Source organism: Mobula hypostoma, chromosome 4 (assembly GCF_963921235.1).
Source record: "Mobula hypostoma chromosome 4, sMobHyp1.1, whole genome shotgun sequence".
Taxonomy (NCBI): Eukaryota; Metazoa; Chordata; class Chondrichthyes; order Myliobatiformes; family Myliobatidae; genus Mobula; species Mobula hypostoma.
Window position 1 is genome coordinate 14231771 of NC_086100.1, and position 16602 is coordinate 14248372.

Sequence of the window (16602 nt, forward strand, 5' to 3'; positions counted from 1 at the left end):
CTAATGAAATATAACTGCTGGCATGCCTTCTTCATGATTGCATCAATATATTGGGTCCAGGTTAGGTGCTCTGTAGTGTTGATGCCTGGGAATATAAAGCTTCTCACCCTTTCCACTGAAGACATCATCGACGAGGACTGGTATGTGTTCTCTTGACTTCCCCTTCCTGAAAGTCCGCAAACAATTCTTTGGTCTTACTGATGTCGAGTGCAAGGCTGTTATCACTGATGACTTTTTTACACGAATTCTGCCAAATCCCTTTTGTACTTCTTCAATGTTCTTACAAAAGCCCTACCTTCCCCACCCAATTCTGTCATTCACCTTCACACTAGGAAGAATTTACAGTAGCGAGTTAATGTACTGAGCTTCACATCTTTGCAATCTGGGAGGAGTCATGGGGTGGGGAGCAACTTGCAAATTCCGCATACACAGTGCCAAAGGCCAGTTAGAACCTGGGACCCTTGGGCAGTGTCTCTATTGCCTGTATTAATGTGGAAGAATTATGTTTTAAAGTTTCTCTTCTCTAGACTAGCTAACTTAGCACATACTATCACCTAACCCTCATAATGATCTTTGATTTCTCTAACTTAGGCAAATGCCCATGTCTCACTTTAATTGTTCTGCCATTACTGATCATGGATATGGAGATCAATTCCACAGAGTAATTCCTTCCATAAACACTCTCCTTTTGTCCATATGTTTCCAATGATCTCTTGAGAGGCTTGTGGTGTCCCTTGTATAAACATCATCATCATTATGTGCCATGTCGTATGACTTGGTGATCATAGTATTTCCATGACCATGATTATTCTTGGCAATTTTTTCTATAGAAATGGTTTACCATTGCCTTCTGAGTAGTGTCTTTACAAGACAGGTGACCCCAGACATTATCAATATTCTTCAGAGAATGTCTGCCTGGCATAACCGGGACTTGTGATATGCGCCAGCTGCTCATATGGCCATCCACCACCAGCTCCCATGGCCTCATGTAATCCTGATCTGCAGGGCTAAGCAGGTGCTACACCTTGTCCAAGGGTGACCTGCAGGCTAGTGGAGGAAAGGAGCACCTCATATCTCCTTTGGTAGAGATCTATCTCCACCCCACCACAAGCCAAAATTTGTTCAACATATCTCCTCTAGGGATTTTTTATTCCAGGTAGTGGTATATAATGATGTCCAATACATGAGGGGTTAAAGATTAAGGAAGATGTGTGGGGAAAGTTTTTTTTTGCAACAGGATGGTAGATCCTGGGACTGGGCTGCTAGGGGAAGTGGATATGATAGTTGTGCTTGGGAAGCTGTTAGATACATACGTGAATATACCCATTGAGTCTGCTCACTGCTGATTCATTATCCCTCTCAACCCCATTCTCCTGCCTTCTCCCAGTAAACTTTGATGCCCTCATTAATCAAGAACTGCTTTAAATATACCCAAATGATGTGGCCGCCCCAGCTGTCTGTGGCAATGAATTTCACAGATTCACCACCGTCTGGCTAAAAATATTCCTCCTCATCTCTGTCCTAAAGGGACATCCTTCTGTTCTGAAGTTGCACCTTCTGGTCCTAGAATCTCTCACTATAGGAAACACCCTCTCAACATACTCAGAGTACAGAGCAGCGGATCCCAAGCTTTTTCATATTATGGACCAAAACCACTAAGCAAGGAGTCAGTAGACCTCAGGTTAGGAACCCCTTGTATAGAGGGATGCAGATCACGTGCAGGCAGAAGCAACTTTGGTTAGGTCAACTTTGTGTCTGGTATTGTCATTGTGGGCAGAAAGACCTGTTACTGTTCTGTACAGCTCCATGCTCTATGCTTGCAAAGTACAGCCAGATAGTGATTTCCAGAATTTTTTTTTCATTAATTAGAGGTACAGAATGTCCTTTCTGAGATAAAGGGCTGAAAACTGCTCACAATCCTTCAAGTGCAGTCTGACCAATGTCTTGTAAAACCTCAGCATTACATCCTTGCTTTTATATGCTTGTCCTTCCAAAACGAATGCTAACATAATGAATAACAAATATTACAGGCCATATTTACGAAGTGCTGTATCATTGTACAGCATGGAAAGAGGCCAATCGGCCCACTATGTCCACGCTACTCATGGACACCCATCCATTTTAATCCCGTTCTCCAGCACTTGACCCATAGAATTCCATGTCCAGGCGGTTCAAGAGTTTATTTACAGTGATTGGGGTCTGGGTTGCATTGCTCGGCAGGCTGGATGAAAGGGGCTCAACTGAAACTTATTGATCAAGAGATAGAAAGTGAGAATATGCTGAATAACTCCTCCTTGGCTGGTTAGACCATACTTAGACTTCTGTGATCATTTCTGGTCACCTCTCTATAGGAAGGATGTGGAAGCTTTGGAGAAGGTGCAGAAGAGATTTACAAGGATTCTACCTGGATGAAAGAGCATGTCTTATGAGGATAGGTTGAGTGAGGTAGGGCACTTCTCTTTGGAGTGAAGGAAGATGGGAGGCGATTTAATGGAGGTGTACAAGATGATAAGAGGCTTAGATCAAGTGGACAGCCAGAGACTTTTTCCCAAGATGGAAATAGCTAATATAAGGGGACATAACTCTGAGCTGATGGGAGAAAAGTATAGTGGAGATTTCAGACCTAAGGTCTTTACACAGAGAGTCGTAGGTGCGAGGGCTGTGCTGCCAGGGGTGGTGATGAAGGCAGATACATTAAGATATATTTGAGAGACTCTTAGATAGGCATGTGGATGATAGAAAAAATAGAAGGTTGTGTAGGAAGGAAGAGTCTGATTGAATGAAGTAGGTTCAAAGTTCAAAGTACATTTATTATCAAAAAATATATATGCTATATACAATCTTGAGATTCATCTCCTTACAGACAGCCACAAAACAACAAATCCAGCAGAACCCATTAAAAAAGACCATCAAGCACCCAATGTGCCACTGGTGTTCAGCTTGAATCTCCGCCACGTTAAGATCACCTACCAACCCGGCAAATCAGCCCCATGGGGCCTTATGGGTTTGCGGAGGGGCTGTGTTCCAATCTACGAACACGAGAGTGGTCACTAGCACTCAGAATCTTGCTGGCAGCCTTCCCTTTAAAAAGCCACCTGCCTGGTGTTTTCACAGCCGAGGAGTTAGCATGTCACCCGCCGATTCATAGATAATAGACCACTACAGCACAGTATAGTCCCTTCAACGCACGATGGTGTGGACCTACTCCAAGGTTAATCCAGTGCTTCTCTCCCACACAGCTCTCTATTTTTCTTTCATCAATGTGCCTATCTAGCAGTCTCTTAAATATCCCTAATGTGTCATGGTGAGCGCTGGCATCTGCTGATCCAAGTGCAGAGGAATGACAGTCTACCCTGTAGAGATAGAAACAAGAGTTTATACATAGGAGCTCCAACAGAACTTTGCTGACTTGACTGAGTGACACCACGAGACAAATCATTCTCATAGTAAGTGCTAATCCGGAGTACGCTTTAAAGAACCACTGTATGTGGAAACCTGTGCCAGTCATAATAAACTTAACAAGGTTAAACAGAAAGCACAGGGGCTTGATGACTCTAGATAAGACAATAATTAATAAACACATGTGCTCCAGAGTCCTCGGAGCCTAACTCTCTACAGCTCACTACACAAGTCCACGGGGCTCGTGACTGTATCTCCCTCCCTAAATCTGGCACCCATTGGCCCAGGGAGACCTGAGGAACTTGAGACAGTGCAGGTGACAGGGTGACAGATGCTCTCAGGACAGGGCTGGTAAACTCGGGAACATTGAATATCATGAGAAACCAAGTGGACCCTGTCGACCTAGTGAACTTGGAAAAAGACTTGAATGTAGACTGGAGAAGCTCGGAACGTGCACCTGGAATGCAGAGTCAGGACATGAATTGAGTATAGAAGGCACCCTCGCCTCCAGCTGACCATTGTCCAGCCACTACAGAACCTCTGCTGAGTCCATTGATTGTGGGGTCCTTCTGACACAGTGTGCACTGGCACCAACTGAACCCAGGTCTGAGCAATCACAGACTCCCATACAAAGATGGTAACAAGAGTTTCTACATAGTAATTCCAACAGAATATTGGTGGATCACCACAAGACAAGTCATTCTTGACAATAAGTACTCCTGTTTGAGTACTGTTGGGGGGAGGACAGCCTACCTGGTGGAAGCGACAGTGGCTGTGCCTCTGGCACAGAGTCTGGCCCTGTGGCTCAGAAGGGCAGGGAAAGGAAGAGGAAGGCAGTAGTGATAGTGGACTCTATAGTTAGGGGGTCAGACAGGCGGTTCTGTGGACGCAGGAAAGAAACTCGGATGGTAGTTTGCCTCCCGGGTGCCAAGGTCCAGGATGTTTCAGATCACGTCCAAGATATCCTGCAGTGGGAGGGAGAACAGCCAGAGGTCGTGGTACATATTGCTACCAATAACATAGGTAGGAAAAGGGAAGAGGTCCTGAAAAAAGAGTACAGGGAGTTAGGAAGGAAGTTGAGAAGCAGGACTGCAGATTACTCAGGATTACTACCTGTGCCATGCGACAGTGATAATAGGAATAGAATGAGGTGGAGGATAAATGCGTGGCTGGGGGATTGGAGCAGGGCCAGGGATTCAGATTTCTGGATCTTTGGGACCTCTTTTGGGGCAGTTGTGACCTGTACAAAAAGATTGGGGTTGCACTTGAATCCCAGGGAGACCAATATCTTGGTGGGGAGGTTTGCTAAGGCTACTGGGGAGAGTTTGAACTAGAATTGTTGGGGAGTGGGAACCGAACTGAAGAGACTGGGGAAGAGGAGGTTGGCTCACAAATAGAGAAAGCTTGTAGACCGTGCGAGAGGGAGGATAGGCAGGTGATAGAGAAGGGACACGCTCAGACCGAAGGTTTGAGATGCGTTTATTTTAATACAAGGAGTGTTGTGAACAAAGCAGATGAGCTTAGAGCGAGGATCAGAACTTGGAGGTATGATGTGGTAGCCATTACAGAGACTTGGATGGCTTGGGGACAGGAATGGTTATTTCAAGTGCTGGGTGTTAGATGTTTCAGAAAGGACAGGGAGGGAGGCAAAAGAGATAGGGGCGTGGCACTATTGATCAGAGAAAGTGTCATGGCTGCAGAAAAGGTGGACGCTATGGAGGGATTGTCTACGGAATCTCTGTGGGTGGAGGTTAGGGACAGGAAGGGGTCAATAACTTTACTGGGTGTTTTTTATAGGCCGCCCAATAGTAACAGGGATATTGAGGAGCAGATAGGGAAACAAATCCTGGAAAGGTGTAAAAATAACAGAGTTGTCATGATGGGAGATTTTAATTTCCCAAATATCGATTGGCATCTCCGTAGAGCAAGGGGTTTAGATGGGGTGGAGTTTGTTAGGTGTGTTCAGGAAGGTTTCTTGACACAGTATGTAGATAAGCCTACAAGAGGTGAGGCTGTACTTGATTTGGTATTGGGAAATTAACCTGGTCAGGTGTCAGATCTCCCAGTGGGAGACCATTTTGGAGATAGTGATCATAATTCTATCTCCTTTACCATAGCATTGGAGAGAGATAGGAACAGACAAGTTAGAAAAGTGTTTAATTGGAGTGAGGGGAATTATGAGGCTATCAGGCAGGAAATTGGAAGTTTAAATTGGAAACAGATGTTCTCAGGGAAAAGTACAGAAGAAATGTGGCAAATGTTCAGGGGATATTTGTGTGGAGTTCTGCATAGGTATGTTCCAATGAGACAGGGAAGTTATGGAAGGGTACAGGAACCGTGGTGTACAAAGGCTAGAATAAATCTAGTCAAGAAGAAAAGAAAAGCTTACAAAAGGTTCAGAGATCTATGTAATGTTAGAGATCTAAAAGATTATAAGGCTATTAGGAAGGAGCTTAAGAAGGAAATTAGGAGAGCCAGCAGGGGCCATGAGAAGGCCATGGTGGGCAGGATTAAGGAAAACCCCAAGGCATTCTACAAGTACGTGAAGAGCAAGAGGATATGACGTGAAGGTATAGGACCTATCAAGTGTGACAGTGGGAAAGTATGTATGGAACCAGAGGAAATAGCAGAGGTACTTAATGAAAACTTTACTTCAGTATTCACTATGGGAAAGGATCTTGGTGAATGCAGTGATGACTCACAGAAGATTGAAAAGCTTGAGCATGTAGATATTCAGAAAGAGGATGTGCTGGAGCTTTTGGAAAGCATCAAGTTGCATAAGTCGCCGGGACCAGATGAGATGTACCCCAGGCTATTGTGGGAGGCGAGGGAGGAGATTGCTGAGTCTCTGGCGATGATATTTGCATCATCAATGGGGCAGGAGAGGTTCCAGAGGATTGGAGATTGTGGATGTTGTTCCTTTATTCAAGAAAGGGAGTAGAGATAGCCCAGGAAATTATAGACCAGTGAGTCTTAACTCAGTGGTTGGTAAGTTGATAGAGAAGATCCTGACAGGTTGGACTTATGAACATTTGGAAAGGTATAATATGATTAGGAATAGTCAGCATGGCTTTGTCAAGGGCAAGTCATGCCTTATGAGTCTGATTGAATTTTTTGAGGATGTGACTAAACACATCGATGAAGGAAGAGCAGTAGATGTTATGTATAGGGATTTCAGCAAGGCATTTGATAAGGTACCCCATGCAAGGCTTATTAAGAAAGTAAGGAGGCATGGGATCCAAGGGGTCATTGCTTTGTGGATCCAGAACTGGTTTGCCCACAGAAGGCAAAGAGTGGTTGTCGATGGGTCATATTCTGCATGGAGATCAATCACCAGTGGAGTGCCTCAGGGATATGTTCTGCGACCCCTACTCTTCGTGACTTTTATAAATGACCTGGATGAGGAAGTCAAGGGATGAGTTATTAAGTTTGCTGATGACACAAAGGTTGGAGGTGTTGTGGATAGTGTGGAGGGCTGTCAGAGGTTACAGAGGGACATTAATAGGATGCAAAACTGGACTGAGAAGTGGCAGATGGAGTTCAACCCAGATCATTGTAAGGTGGTTCATTTTGGTAGTTCAAGTATGATGGCAGAATATAGTATTAATTGTAAGACTCTTGGCAGTGTGGAGGATCAGAGGGATCTTAGGGTCTGAGTCCATAGGACGCTGAAAGCAGCTGTGCAGGTTGACTCTATGGTTAAGAAGGCATACGGTGTATTGGCCTTCATCAATCATGGAATTGAATTTAGGAGCCGAGAGGTTATGTTGCAGCTATATAGAACCCTGGTCAGACCCCACTTGGAGTACTGTGCTGAGTTCTGGTTGCCTCACTGCAGGAAGGATGTGGAAGCCATAGAAAGGGTGCAGAGGAGATTTACAAGGATATTGCCTGGATTGGGTAGCATGCCTTATGAGAATAGGTTGAGTGAACTCGGTCTTTTCTCCTTGGAGCGACAGAGGATGAGAGATGACCTGATGGAGGTGTATAAGATGATGAGAGGCATTCATCGTGTGGATAGTCAGAGGCTTTTTCCCAGGGCTGAAATGGTTGCCACAAGAGGACACAGGTTTAAGGTGCTGGGGAGTAGGTACAGAGGAGGTGACAGGGGTATGTTTTTACTCAGAGAGTGGTGAGTGAGTGGAATGGGCTGCCAGCAACGGTGGTGGAGGCGGATACAATAGGGTCTTTTAAGACTCTTTTGGCTAGGTACATGGAGCTTTGAAAAATAGAGGGCTATAGGTAAGCCGAGTAATTTCTAAGGTAGGAACATGTTCGACACAACTTAGTGGGCCGAAGGGCCTGTATATTGCTGTAGGTTTTCTATGTTTCTATGCTTCTCAGAACAAGGACCCCGTGATACACGCTAATTGAGAGTCCACTTTAAGTAATCACCATACTTGGAATCCCGTGCCAGTCAAAATATACTTGTCAAGATTAAAAAGAAAGCTCAAGGGCTTAATGATTTTAGGTAAGATAACAATTAACAAATACAGATGCTTGAGAAACCTCAAAGCCCAACTCTCTATGGCTCGCAGCACAAGCCTGGAAGGTTCATGACCAGCTATGTTAGGTAATGTTAGGGAGTGAGCCTTACACAACAACTTTGGTATTGATATTGGTTAATTATCGTCACATATTACCGAGGTACAATGAAAAACTTGTCTTGTATATTGTTTATACAGATCAAATCACTGCACAGTGCACTAAGGTAGAACAATATAAAACAATAGCAAAATGCAGGATAAAATTAAAAGCTACAAAGAAAGTGCAGTGCAGGTAAACATTAAAATGCAAGATCATAACGAACACGACACACAAGATACTCGGCAGGTCAGGCAACATCTATGAAAGAGAACAGACAGTTGATGTTTCGGGCCAAGGCCCTTCATTGGCACTGCCCTCCTTCCTGAAGTCAATGGCCAGCACCTTTGTCGTGTTGAAAATGAAACTGCTTTCTCGCTGGTATTAAAACTATTTTCTTGCTGGTATTGAAACTACTTTCTTGTCATGTTTGTTTCCCTGACATCATGTTGTCATGACACCATGAATGATTCCGTGACATCATGTTGTCATGACACCATGAATGATTCCGTAAAAATGTTATTACATGATTAAAAAAACAATGAGATACTAAGCAAAAAGGAATAGAGAGCCGTGTTAACAGTGTGTGAGTGTTGCATAAGTCTTACACAACAACATTAGCCCATTGGGTTGGAATTCCTTTCAACATGTTGTTTCTATATCATTCTAGGCAGAATATAAAGTATTGCCACTGCAGCATCCCGGTGTAGTGCTCTGAATGCCAAACAGAAATAGAAGCCCACTTCTCTGTGACCAGAATAATTTGGACGGCTTTGTTACATTGGCACTATCTAACAGACCTTTGCTTACGCTGCCATAATTAAAGCATCAAGAACATAAAACAGGGACGTCCATCAGAAACTTTCTACATGGACTGATAAGCAAACCCTTTTACTTCAGCGCTCCACCTCCCTCGTTGTTTCCATGCCTGCCATGAGGATTGTTCAAGCTAAAATGAGCCCAAAAGATCCTTTACTTTCATGGCCAACTCTAGAGGGGGAGAGAGGGAATGGGGGAGGGGAGGGATGGTAAGAAGACAAAAGCAGCTGCTGTAAAACCACACTGATCAGCTGAAAGGAATGGGCATGACAGCATTAAGCAGAGAGGAACAGGGTTATCAGGCGTCAAAACTGTGAATGTCTGACAGACAACCCCCACTGAACACACTCCCGGTATGCTGAAAATACATATGGTAGAGTATCCACTTTCATGTAAAAAGTATCAGGGTATTTATATGTTAACTTTCACCTCCTTTTCAATTTGTCCCAAAGTGCATTGCAACAAAACACTGTCCTTCCAAAGTGTAGTTATCATTGTAATGTTGGGAAACATAGCCGTTATATTGTGCAACACACACAAAATGCTGGAGGAAACCAGCAGATCAAGCAGCGTCTATGGAAATGAATAAACGGCTGGCGTTTTGGGCCTTCATCAGGACTGGAAAGGAAGGAGGGAGATGCCAGAATGAAAAGGTGGAGGCAGGTGAAGGAGGATAGTTCGAAGGTGATAGGTGAAGCCAGGGGTGTGGGAAAGGTGAATGGCTGGAGAGGAAGGAATCTGATAGGAGTGGAGAGTGGACCATAGGAGAAAGGAAAGGAGGAGGGGAGTCAGGGGGAAGTGATGGGAAGGTGAAAAGAAGCAAGAGACTAGAGTGAGGAATAGAAGAAAAGGGGAGGGGAGGGATTTTTTTAGTGGATGGAGAATCGATATTCATGCCATCTCATTGGAAGCTAGACTCACACCACGCTGGAGGAACTCAGCAGGTCGGGCAGCGTCCGTGGAAAAGATCAGTCGACGTTTTGGACCGGAACCCTTCGTCAGGACCCCAGCATCTGCAGATTATTTTGTGTTCTCATTGGAAGCTATCCAGATGGAATATAAGGTGTTGCTCCTCCACCCTGAGGGTGGCTTAATGATGGAACAAGAGGAGGCCATGGATTGACATGTTGGAATGGGAATGGGAACTCATTATAAGACCATAAGTACTTAGAGCAGAATTAGGCCATTTGGCCCATCGAGTCTGGTCCGCCATTCAATCATGGCTGATCCTTTTTTTCCCCTCCTCATCCTCATTCCCCGGCCTTCTCCCCTTAGCCTTTGATTCCATGTCCAATCAAGAACCTATCAAGCTCTGCCTAAATACACCCAATGACCTGGCTTCCACAGCTGCTTGTGGTAATAAATTCCACAAATTTCCACACCTATGTTTCAAATGGACGACCCTCAATCCTAAGGCTGTGCCCTCTTGTCCTAGACTCCCCCACCATGGGAAACATGCTTTTCACATCTACTCTGTCCAGGCCTTTCAATATTCGGAAGATTTCGATGAAATCCCCCTCATCCTTCTATATTCCAGAGCCATCAAACGTTCCTCGTACGATAACCCTTTCATTCCCGGAATTATTCTTGTGAACCACCTCTGGACCCTGACCAATATCAGCTCATCTTTTCTCAGATAAGGAGCTCAAAACTGTCACAATGCTCAAGGTGAGGCCTCATCTGTGTCTTATAAAGCCTTAGCATCACTTCCCTGCTCTTTTCAAGACCTCTTGAAATGAATGTTAACATTGCATTTACCTTCCTCACAGCTGACTCAACCTGCAAGTTAATTTTTAGGGTCTTCTGCAAAGGTCATCCAAGCCCTATTTGCCTCTCAGTTTTTGGATTCTCTCCCCATTTAGAAAATAGTCCACAAATTTATTTCTATTACTAAAGTGCATGACCATGTATTTCCAACATTGTATTTTATTTGCCACCTTCTTGCTCATTCTCCTAATCTGTTTAAATCCTTCTGCAGCCTAACTGTTTCTTCAACAGTACCTGCCCTCCATAAATCTTTGTATCATCTGAAAACTTGGCAACAAAGCCATCTATTCCATTATCTAAATCATTGATGTACACCATAAAAAGAAGCGGTCTCAACACCAAACACTGCGGAACACCAATAGTCACTGGCAGCCAACCAGATAAGAATCCTCTTATTCCCATTCGCTGCCTCCTACCAACCAGCCAATGTTAGTAACTTCCCTGTAATACCATGGGCTCTTAACTTGGTAAGCAGCCTCATGTATTACACATTGTCAAAGGCCTTCTGAAGTCTAAATATACAACATCCACTGCATCTACCTTATCGATTCTACTTGTAATCTCTTCAAAGAATTCCAACAGGTTCATCAGGCAAGATTTTCCCTTAAGAAAACCATGCTGACTTTGTCTTATCTTGCCCTGTGTCACCAAGTACTCCATAACCTCATCCTTAACAATTGACTCTAACATCTTTTCAACCACTGTGGTCAGGCTAACTGGTCTATAATTTCCTTTCTGCTGCCTTCCTCCTTTCTTAAAGAGTGTGGTGACATTTGCAATTTTCCAGTCCTCTGGCACCATGCCAGAGTTCAAAGATTTTTGAAAGATCATTGCTAATGCTTCCACAATCTCCAATGCTACCTCTTTTAGAACCCTAGGGTGCAGTTCATCTGGTCTGGGTGCCTTATGTACCCTAATGTCTTTCAGCTTGTTGAGCACCTTCGTCCTTGTAATAGTTACTGCACTCACTTCTCTTCCTTCACACACTACAACATCAGACACACTGCTAGAGTCTTCCACAGTGAAGACTGATGCAAAGTACTCATTTAGTTCATCTGCCATCTCCTTGTTCCACCCACAGCTCCAGTCTGCTAATTAAATTTGCCGATGATACTACATTGATTGGCCTTATCTAAAACAATAACGAGGTGGCCTACAGGGAAGAAGTCATCTCTCTGACACAGTGGTGTCAGGAAAACAACCTCTTCCTCAATATTGGAAAACCAAAGGAGCTGGTTGGTGATAACACGGGGAATGGAGATGGGCTAACCCCTGTTGACATCAATGGATTTGGGGTTGAGAGGGTAAACAGCTTCAAGTTCCTCGGCATCCACATCACTGAGGACTTCACGTTGTCTGTGCATACCAGCTGTGTGGTGAGAAAAGCACAACAGCGCCTCTTACACCTCAGACGGTTGAGGAAGTTTGGTATGAGTCCCCTTATTCTAAGAACTTTCTACAGGGGCACAATTGAGAGCATCCTGACTGGCTGCATCACTGCCTGGTATGGGAACTGTACCTCCCTTAATCACAGGACTCTGTAGAGAGTGGTTCGGACAGCCCAGTGCATCTGTAGTTGTGAAATTCCCATGATTCAGGATATTTACAAGGACAGGTGTGTAAAAAGGGCCCGTAGGATCACTGGGGACCCAAGTGACCCCAACCACAATCTATTCTAGGTGCTACCATCAGGGAAGTAGTACCGCAGCATAAAAGCCAGGACAAACGAGCTCCAGGGCAGCTTCTTCCACCAGGCCATCAGACAGATGAACTCATACTGATTTGAGTGTACTCTATATTACATTGACTGTTCTATTTACTGTAAGTTATTATAAATTACTATGATTGCACATGGCACATTTAGATGGAGACGTAACATAGAGATTTTTGCTCATATATGCGAAGGATGTAAGAAATAAAGTCAATTCAATTCAATTATTTCTCCGGCCTTAGTTTCCAGCAATCCTATATCCACTCTCTTCTCTCTTTTATTTTTGACATACTTGAAAAAGCTTTTTCTATCCACTTGGATATTGTTTACTAGCTTGCTTTCATATTTCATCTTTTCCCATCTAATAATTATTTTAGTTGCTCTCTGTAGGTTTTTAAAAGCTTCCCAAACTTCTATCTTCTTGCTAATTTTTGCTTTGTTGTATGCTGTCTTTTTTTGTTTTTACATTAACTTTGACTTCCCTTGTCAGCCACAGTTGTACTATTTTGTCATTTGAGTATTTCTTTGTTCCCCCTGCTGATTGGACTACTACTACTACTACTACGTCAACTCAGGCCTAGGGGGCCGGCGTCGGGCACGGTGACGGACTCTCCACTTCTCCCTCTCCCTCATCAGTGTGTTCAGTTCATCTACATTAGCCGCGTCGCTGTGTTCTAGGAGCATGTTGACCATAGTCTTGGGAGGGCACCCAGGGTTCATCCTCCCGTGCTTGGGCTCCCATATGATGACTAGGCTGCCAGGTAGATCAGGGTGGTGTAGACAGTGCCCCGCTAGTTGCAGTCTTCTCACCTCCAGAATAATGTCCAAATACCCGTGAAGCTCTCCTTTTAAACAAACGAGAAACCTCGTTGCTGTGCTCTGCTCCTCCAGCTGACTGGGCCTCCGGAATGTTGTGTTCATGTTCTGTTTTGTTTTGTTTATCAAGCTCCCGTAAACATCAATATGGTAAAGTGAAGATCCAGGCCTACTCGGGGATGCAAACACATAACTGTGCTCCGGTAACATTACTAAATTCAGACATTTCTTGTGGAAAAAGATCCCTGTCTCCATGTAATCTCCCTGCAGTAATTGGACACTTTCATCTCTGAAGACTGCCAGCTTCACTGCGGGAGGCTACTTAAGAGAGTTGCTTTGGAAACTGACAATTGCTTCTATTGATACTTTTGTTACGATGCTCGATTAAGCAATGTAACATCCATTGATAGTTCAAACCCACTGAAACAGCGACTGAGTATGCGATATCCTAACTTAGTACCATTAATTGTAACTGGGCAGAGGAAAGCAATAAATAAATGACATGTTTGTTAATCATGTCTCATCAACGTCATTCATTACAAAATTGTGAAGGTATAGTTACCAAACTGAGAAATGTTCTGTCTTAAAGACTAGATTTTAGGATATCTTGAAAAATATGACCCTTTCTTAACCAGGAGCAGCTCATAGGTTCTTTCTATTACCGTAGCTCCAGACACAGTTGTAGCAGCTAGCACAACGCTTTACATCACCCATGATGGGGTCCAATTCCCCCCTCTGTCTGTGAGGAATTTCCTGTGTCTATGTTGGCTTCTCTCCACGTGCTTCAGTTTCCTTCTGCATTCCAAAGAAGTATGGGTTGGGGTTATCTCTGCACCACAAGATAAGGTTCTGCCGTGGGACTTGAAACAATATCTCTCTGATCTAAAAACGCAAACTCAAGGAAATCTGCAGATGCTGGAAATTCAAGCAACACACATCAAAGTTGCTGGTGAACGCAGCAAGCCAGGCAGCATCTCTAGGAAGAGGTACAGTCGACGTTTCGGGCCGAGACCCTTTGTCAGGACTAACTGAAAGAAGAGCTAGTAAGAGATTTGAAAGTGGGAGGGGGAGGGGGAGATCCAAAATGATAGGAGAAGACAGGAGGGGGAGGGATGGAGCCAAGAGCTGGACAGGTGATTGGCAAAAGGGATATGAGAGAATCATGGGACAGGAGGCCTAGGGAGAAAGAAAAGGGTGGGGGGAACCCAGAGGATGGGCAAGGGGTATAGTGAGAGGGACAGAGGGAGAAAAAGGAGAGAGAGAAAAAGAATGTGTGTATATAAATAAATAACAGATGGGGTACGATGGGGAGGTGGGGCATTAGCAGAAGTTTGAGAAGTCAATGTCCATGCCGTCAGGTTGGAGGCTACCCAGATGGTTTTGTTCCTCCACCTGGAGTGTGGCTTCATCTTTACAGTAGAGGAGGCCGTGGATAGGTATATCAGAATGGGAATGGGACGTGGAACTAAAATGTGTGGCCACTGGGAGATCTAGAATGGTATAGAGTGTATGAGGTAACACACACGAAATATTGGAGAAACTCAGCAGGGCAGGCAGCTTCTAGAGAGAAGAATAAATAGTTGATGTTTCGCTTCATTAGGACTGGAAGGTGGGGTGGTTAGAGAAGCCAGAATAAGAAGGTGGAGGGAAGTGGAAGGAGTACAATCCAGGAGGTGATAGGTGACATCAGGTGAGTGGGAAGGTGGGTGGGTAGAGGAAGTGAGAAACCGGGAGGTGATATGTGGAAAAGGCAAAGAGCTGAAGAAGAAGAAGGAATCTGATTGGAGAGGAATCTGATGGGAGAAAGGAAAGGAGGAGGGAAACCACAAGGAGGTAATAGGCAGATGCGAACAAGAGAAGGGGTAAGAGGAGATCCAGAATGGGGAATAGCAAAAATTGAGAAGGGGGATTGGAGAGAAATTACTGTAAATTAAAGAAACTAATGTTCAAGCTATCAGGTTGGAGGCTACCAAGACAGAATATGAGGTGTTGCTTCTCTAACCTGAAGTGGCCTTATTGTGGCAGTAGAGAAGGACATATATGATATGATTATGAAGACATGTAGTCCTCTTTTATTGTCATTTAGTTATGCATGCATTAAGAAATGATACATTATTTCCTCCGGTGTGATATCACAAAATACAGGACAAACCAAGACTGAAAAAACCAACAAAACCACATAATTATAACATATAGTTACAAACAGTGTAACAATACCACAACTTGATGAAGAACTCCATGAGCACAGTAAAGTTCAAAGTTTCTCAAATGTCCCACATCTCACGCAGACGGGAGAAGGAAGAAAAACTCTCCCTGCCATGCCGACCACAATCCGACTCTGAGTCATCCGAAAACTTCGAGCTCTGATCAGCCCTCCGACACCGAGTACTGAGCGCCATCTCTGTCCAAACGATTCGACCTCCTTCTTGGTCGCCAAAAGCAGGCAAGGATGGGGATTTTGAGGCCTACCCTCTGAAAGATTCCAGACCACGTAGTAACGACAGCAGTGAAACGGGCGTTTCAGAAATTTCTCCAGATGTTCCTCTGTGCTTTCACATCCATTTTCCATCAATGGGTTGACATGTTGGAATGGGCATGTGAAACATGGGTGGCCACCTGGAAAGCCTGCCTCTTGTAGTGGACGGAGCAAAGGTGCCCCGACCTACATCGGTTTCTCTGATGTAGAGGAGGTCACATTGCAGCACCGGATACAGTAGACAACCCTGACAGACACACAGGTGAAATGCCACTTCAACTGGAAGGATATCTTGGGACCCTGAATGGTGGTGAGGGAAGAGGTGTAGGGGGAAGGTATAGAACCTCTCATGCTCACAGGGGTAAGTGCCAGCAGGGAGATCAGTGGGAAACATATGCAGTGTATGTTACTCAAGTTTTCCAGCATTTGCAGAATCTCTTGTGTGCATGGATTCCGTGTAAACAAAAGCTTTTTGTTGTGTCTCGATACATGTGACAATTTCAATTTACAGTATTTGGTTAATCTAATTGCCGTGGTAACAGAGTGGTTATCATGCTGCTATTACAGATCGGGGCATCGGAGTTCAGAGTTCAAATCTGACGTCATCTGTAAGGGGTTTGTACATTTCTCCCTGTAGGTTTCCTCCCACATTCTAAAGAAGTATTAGTTTATGGACGAATTGGTCATTGTAAATTGTCCTGTGATTAGGCTAGGGTTAAACAGATGGGTCGCCGGATGGCGCGTCTTGCTGGGGCGGAAGGGTCTGTTCCACGTAGAATTATAGAACACTACATCACAGAAACAGGCCACTCAGTCCATCTAGTCCATGTGGAACTATTAATCTCCCGAGTCCCATTGGCCTGCACCTGGAACATCGCCCCGCATAACCCTCACGTCCATGTATCTATCGAAATTCCTCTTAAATGTTTAAATCAAACCCGCATCCACCACCTCAGCTGGCATCTTGTTCCACACTCTAATCATCCTCTGAGCGAAGAAGATCCCCCTCATGGTCCACCTAAACATTTCA

At 44.4% G+C, this 16602-nt stretch overlaps 1 long non-coding RNA gene across 1 annotated transcript in view; it reads right to left on the minus strand.

Moving 5' to 3' along the window:
• Positions 1–2863: 2863 nt before the first annotated feature.
• LOC134344721 (uncharacterized) overlaps positions 2864–16602 on the minus strand; it is a 34507-nt gene continuing 20768 nt past the window's right edge. Inside the window, exon 3 of the long non-coding RNA XR_010017498.1 lies at positions 2864–3353. This is a non-coding gene — a long non-coding RNA (uncharacterized LOC134344721). The remainder of the gene's footprint in view (positions 3354–16602) is intronic.